Raw genomic sequence first — 7,241 nt, 5'->3', positions numbered from 1 at the left:
TGCTTGGAGTACCAAGACATCTGAAGGCCAGCGGTCAAGAGTTGGTGCTCTCCTACTGTTACTCGAGGCACGTCATGCTGCTCTAGGTTAAGCAGCATGCGCAAATGTTTAAGAAAAAGGCATTCCTTCTAAAATGTGGTTCGCCAGAAGGAGGAGTGTACTTCGCAACACACCACCGAGTGCCGTCGCCGCAGCAGCTCTGCAACAACATTTGTGCAATGTTAGATACAATGTTATTGCGTGCACTGCCTTGCGCTTCCAAGAAACGCTCTTCTCTAAACACTTGGCTATAGGCAAGTTTCGAAGTATTATGCTATTTCTGTATGTCCCGCGTGGTCTCCTATTGAGAGAAGCACTTTTTTTTCGAAGGGATCACACAGTTGAGTGTGTTTTTTGCCTACGTCATCTTGACCAAATGGTACGGTGCACCTCTGGGATATGCCATGTTTGGTTTGAAATCTGAGACCACTGGGCACTGTGGTCCTTTGGTCTCGCAGCAGCCTCAGCGAGGCACCTTGGCACAGTTGCTGACAGCAGCCAAGCCCACGTGCAGTGATAAAGGAAGGAGTGGCACTTGGAGCAGAAAAACTTGATAATTCAGGATGCTTGAATGGGCAAGGTTTCCTATCTATTCTAATGTTCGACACTTTTTCGTGTTAAAAAAAGTCTTCGCATGTGGTACCTACACATGCGCTTATTGTGCTAGGTGACTCCCTAAATAATTTGTATGTTCTTAAACTGAGGCACTTGAATCAAACATTCAGTCTGAATACTACAAAACGGAAAGTCAGGCTAGTTGGTCTTGATTCACAACGTATGGAATTGTACAGCGTGGAATACAGGACGAAACACTTGAATAAGCACACACGGACAGAGCTGACTCTCAAATGAGGTTTATTGCATACGACACATGCGCAAAGAAAACAATTATGAGCAAAAGAAAGGAAAAACAAGAAGTGCAATCTGTTTACCGTCTGTGCATGACATTCAGGAATTGAACTGCTTCATAGAAGGCTGGCTGACACACTGCTCTCTACCTCAGTTGAGAATTAGTGCTGTCCGTGTGTGCTTCTTCAAGTGTTTTGTCCTGCATTCCGCGCTGTGCAATTCCATACGTTATGATTCAGTCTGAGTGTTTGCTTAGTTAAGTCTTTGAAAATGTACAGTAAATCCAAAGAGCTACAGGAACTTGGGCACGAAGCTTTGCTCTTTCGCTTGTGTGACATGAAAGTAACGTAACGGCACCTTTGGACAGTAGTCTTCAAGTGTTCTAAAACACTCTTGAAAGGCCGATCTTGTTCAGATGGTTGAAAAAGGGGTCTTACTGGCTACGTTTAGATGGTCATTTGCTAATGTCAAACACCAGATTGGAGCGCTTAGAGGGTACTCCGGGTATCAGCATCAAAACTAAGCTAGCTTAGAGCTTTGAGCGGTTAGAAAATTTGCTTGCGCCATCCCTTGCTGTTCAGTACCTATTTCCCTCTGTTTGATCTGTAACTGTTCTGTTACTTTTTTTGTTCTTATTGTCCTATTCTTTTTGACATTCTTCTTGCGTGACGTTCGAAACGATGGTGTTCATTTGTGTGCTTTCAGCGTGTGTGCATTTGGCATGCTTACATCTCTCTCTGTTGATATCTTTTAACCCAAGGTGTACAAGTTTGTGTGGCAGCTGCAGGCTTAGACAAGGCAAAAATTGTGAATTTTACAGGCCTAGCGAAAACTGCTTGAGCTTCTCACTTGAAACACCCACTACACTCCTTCAAAGCCAACATCTCAGTGGCTGCATGTTTGATTGGATGCTTGATCACAACGAGTCTACCTGCTATTTTCCCATTAATTACTGTGCAGCATCTCGTGCCTGTGTTGTACCTCTGGCTATTTCTAAAAATCACATGGGTGTGGTCCACTTTCATATATATATTCGAACTATGAAATGCAGTGACTTGCTTTATTATCATAATTTAATTTGGGACCAGATATCTCATGGAGTGTTATCTGATGTCAGGCTCTGTTCATCGGACAAATGCAAGCATGGTGTAGCGAGTTCAAGGTGAGAAAAGAAGAAAGACTGCATTGAAAACAATGCTTTTCGTTGCTTTTGGGAAACCATCGCAACATTGTAGCATGTGTAGTGATGCACTATTGGCAGCCTAGCTCAGACGTTTGGTTCTGTCTCGGAACACTACAGTGAAATCTGACTTGAACTTTGAACCTTTGTCAGCATTTGAAAAATCCGCAGCCAAAGCCTGTTCACGCGTAAAAGTAATTCAATACGAACAGATCTCATAATACTAAATATATTTGCAGATTGTGTTATGATTCAATGCGTCTGAGGCTGTGCGCACTTCAGCAGTGCCTTCACGTAATGTGCGCATTCCCACTCCTATCTTGTAGAGTCCTTGTCATCAGCATAAACATATTTGTGGATGTGCTGCTTTCAAATGTAGGCGGCTCGTTTCGCTTATTCAGTTCTTAACGCCAATCTCCATGTTCTCGATGCAGCAATATTTTTGATTACCGAATCAGTTTCAGCAGTCATGGGAGATCAGCTGTTGAAAAAGAAAAGGAATAAACGCGTGCAGGCGAGCACTGCAGTAGAAGAAGAAGAAGTTGGAACGATGAACGGCTGTCTGTGTGGTTCCTTGGCTGATCGATAGTTTCTTTACATTTTGGTGCCGAAAACCCTCGTGCGGACACGTCTCTCTCATCGCACGACTCAAGGGGACCGTCTACTCGACCGCGTCACTCTGCGGGCGGCGAGGACTCGCAACGGATCGCTCGTGATCAGCGTGGGCCCGACACTTCAACATCTGCACGGATGGATCGCCTAAAGACCAAGCGCGCAGCTCGACGAGCTCAGAATACCAAGCTTATACAGGAAGCACGGTCCCTGCTGACGGATCCTACCGCGGACAATCCCAAGCTAACAGGTATTTATGACCGTTTGTCGGCTAGCAACAGCGAGCTCTCGAAGATTAATGATGCACTAGAAGAGCACCTAGCTGACGAGGAGCTCGAAGCGGAGTACGTAGCGGCGGCGGAGTACAACGACCAAGCCATTAGCATGCTCGCCGAGATTCGATGCAGAGTAGCCGATTTGGAACGCGGAAACAGTACAGCGGCGACTGCTCCTCAGAACGCAACGCCATCAGCTCCTGATGCTCCGACCAGGATTGGCCCAAGACTGCCGAACCTTGGCATGCCAACATTTAGAGGAGACATTCACGAATGGTCAGCTTTCTGGGAGCAGTTCGAGCAGACTGTTCATCTCAACAACGCTCTATCAACTACGACGAAGTTTTTCTATCTACGGCATTACCTTGCGGGTGAAGCGGCAGCGGCGATATCTGGTTTTCCGACTTCCGAATCCTGTTACGCAGACGCCATAGAGTTGCTAAAAGAACGCTTCGGAGATCGGAAACGGATAGAGCAACACCACCTGTCAGCGCTTCGCAGCCTCCCTCACGTGAAGTCAGGAAGCGACGTTCGAGGCCTCAGGCGACTTTACGATGCCGTGCAGCTCAACATCAGGTGTCTGACTGCGCTAAACGTTCCCACGCTCAGTTTCTCAGCGATGCTGATCGACATTTTACAGCAAGCGTTGCCGTATGACATCGTTTTGGCCTATACACGTAGAAAGCGCAGTCAAGCGTTAAGGGAAAGCAGGTCTTCTGCAAACGTCTTCGAGCCAGCCGCTGCAGCTGCGTCATCGGATGCAGAGTTAAAGGAGCTGCTCACCTTTACACGCGTCGAACTAGAAAGCCGGGAGCAGTGTAAGCCATTTGCAGAGCGACCGGTTGATGACCGTGCACAGCGAACTCGAGGCAGCAGCACCAGCACCGCTTCTGTACTACACAGCGCATCGTGCAACTGGAACGAGTGTTTTTTCTGCAAATCGAAGAAGCACGGCACACGCGCCTGCGACGCCGACCTCTCTATCACTTCTAAGAAAGAGATGCTGACTAAGGACAACCGCTGCTATCGATGCACGTCACGAGGTCATCCGGCACGGTCCTGCCAAGTCAAACTCACGTGCTCGAGCTGTCATGGGAGGCACGCATCAAGCATGTGCGACCCTAACTACAGGAAGAACATGGCAGTGACACCTCGACCAGTGGACGCCTCCGGAAGCACAGTAGGAATGGTGTCATCACAGTCGGTTATGCTGTGCGACAAGGATTCACTGAGCGGGAGCGAGATAAATGACAGAGAAGTATACTTGCAGACCTTTCGCGCCTTTGTCGTGAAAGATAACAGCTCAAGATATGTCCGAGGGATTCTCGACGGAGGCAGCCAGCGATCCTTCGTCACGGAAGAGCTCGTCAGGAAGTTACACCTGCAAGTACTGGGAGAAACACGGATTGCACTGAACACGTTTGGCTGCGCATCACCAAGTACTGCGGAAAGGCGGAAGGTTGTAGAAGTTCCCCTGCGCAGCCAGCACTCTTCCGACACCCGCATAGTGTGTGCAATTGTTGTCCCAGTTATTTGTCACGACATTGCTTCCCCGAAAGCTGACAGCCACTTCCTTCAGAACCTGCGGCTTGAAGGGAAATTCATCGCGGACGAAAAGAAGTTCGAAGCGGAGACGGAAAATGGCCTCAGCTTGTTGATAGGAGCTGACCATCTTTGGCAAGTAATGTCTGGAGAAATTGTAAAGAGCGCAGAAGTTCCAGGACTGGTAGCGATCGACACAGCGTTTGGATGGACGCTACAAGGACCCAGTCAGCAAAAAGCCTTTCTGCACTGCGACTCTAGCCTCATGGTCTGCATTCTAAAAGTACAAGCAATTGATGACGAAACAACGTCACAGATCTTGCAATCGTTTTGGCAACTAGAAGCCATGGGCATTACAGATTCGGGGGAATCTCCGTCCCATGAGTCTGTTGCAGGATTCCGTGGATCGATTAGCAAGAAAGACAACAGATACACCGTGGCGTTGCCTTGGAAAGAAGATAAGAAACCGCTCTTAGGAAACAACCGGGAAGTCGCGCTGTCACGTCTACAAAGACTAACACGGAGGCTATCGACGAAGGAAGGACTGTTGCAGCGATACGACATAGTCATCCGGCAATATCTGGAGTTGGGTCACGCTGAAGTGGTGCCTAAGGATAGCCCTCTGGATTGGGATCGGGCTATATATTATATGCCACATCGCGAAGTCATAAGGGAGGAATCGTTAACTACCAAACTGCGGGTAGTGTTTGACGCATCGTCACACACTCAAGGCGTACCATCCCTTAACGATTGCTTGGACAAAGGAGTGAACCTCAATCCAGACTTGTTGCAAGTCCTCCTTCGCTTTCGGTGGTTCCCGGTCGCCATAAACTCGGACATCGAAAAGGCATTCCTACAAATTGAAATACAGGAAACTGACCGAGATGCCTTCCGGTTTCTGTGGTTTGATACTACTCCCATAAGCCAACACAGCAAGCTTGTCGAATGGCGCATGACACGGGTGCCGTTTGGATCAACATCAAGTCCCTTCTTGCTCATGGCAACTATACACTACCACTTGGATAACGCATGCGAAGATAAAGCACTCGCTTCTACATTGAAGAAGGCATTTTATGTCGACGATTTATTGGTGGGTGCGGAGACATTCCATGAAGGTCTGCGCATCTATGAACAGTCAAAGGCAATCATGAGAGATGCAGGCATGAACCTCAGAAAGTGGAAGACCAACAGCCATCAGCTGCAGAACATTTTCAACAACCAGGAGGAACAAGTAGAAGGAGCATCCAGAGAAGCAGCTGCGGTCTTGGGAATGCAATGGGATATAGAAAACGACTACTTCAAGTTTTCTTCCAAATCTGTGGCACAATATTTAGTCGCTGGCCAGCCCGACACGAAACGTACTCTACTAAAGGCTGCTTCTCGAATTTATGACCCGCTTGGCATTCTATCGCCTTTCACCGTAACAGCGAAGCTTTTGTTTCAACGCCTTTGGGTTTTAGGCCGTTCCTGGGATGATCAATTACCCGAGGAGATCAAGACGCAGTGGACAGCCTGGTGTGCGGACGTGATTCAGCTTGGCCACATAAAGATTCCGCGCTGCGTGAGAGACGGGCTTCATGGAGCAGTGAAAGAGGCTGAACTGCATATATTCGTCGACGCCAGCCTGAAGGCTTATGGAGCATGTGCCTATTTGAGAGCATTCGACGAAGACGGGAACTCGGCTACTTCACTGATAGTAGCGAAGTCAAGAGTGGCACCTATTAAGACTTTAACACTACCAAAGCTCGAGCTTATGGCCGCGGTAGTGGGAGCCAGATTGCTAAAGTACATTTGTTCCTCATGGGATTCAAAAGATTTCCACTGCGTCATGTGGACTGACTCTATGATCACATTGAGCTGGATCCGCGGTGACCATAGCAAGTTGAGTCAGTTTGTAAAACACAGAGTGACTGAAATAGCAAAAGCTACTGAACCAGTGCTATGGCGCTACTGCCCGGGTGAAGACAACCCGTCAGATGTACTGACTAGGGGCATACCTTTGAAGACTCTACGTGCATGTCGCTGTTGGTGGTATGGACCTGAATGGTTGTCCCAGCCTAAATCAAACTGGCCTACCGAACCGAACCAGTGCACACCGATCAACGAAGAGGCAGAGATTGACACGCAACATGTATTTCTTCAAGCATCATCCAGGAAATTACACCCTGTGATTGATTTAAGCAAGCACAACAATCTGCAGAAGCTCCTGCGCGTCACCGCCTGGGTCTTCCGCTTTGTGGATCGATGCCGTTGTATTCAAACATCGCTCAGCGAAACAATTTCGACACTGGAGCTATGCAAGGCTGAAAGGTTTTGGGTACAACGAGTTCAACTCGAAGTATTCGCGAAGGACGTCGAACAGCTTCAACTTGGAGACACTCTCTCAAAACACTCGAAGCTGCTCGATCTTCACCCTTTCTTGGACCAAAGCGGACAGCTTCGGCTTGGCGGACGACTTGAAAGAATCGACGCTACGTATGACGAAAAGCATCCGGTCATACTACCACAGAGGCATCCCTTCACGGCTTTGGTAGTGACAGAGGCTCACTGCAGAGCTTTGCATGGTGGTGTGGCAAGCACTATGATGCAAATACGACAGCGTTATTGGATTATCCGCGCTCGACAAGAAGTGAAACGAATCATTAATGCTTGCTTCCTCTGCCGAAGGTACAACATGAAACCTGGAAACGTACAATATGCGCCGATGCCTGAGGACCGGCTTCTCTCGTCACGACCGTTTGATG

The sequence above is a fragment of the Rhipicephalus sanguineus genome, chromosome 5, assembly GCF_013339695.2.
Source record: "Rhipicephalus sanguineus isolate Rsan-2018 chromosome 5, BIME_Rsan_1.4, whole genome shotgun sequence".
NCBI lineage: Eukaryota > Metazoa > Arthropoda > Arachnida > Ixodida > Ixodidae > Rhipicephalus > Rhipicephalus sanguineus.
Note: the sequence above shows the minus strand (reverse complement) of the source record.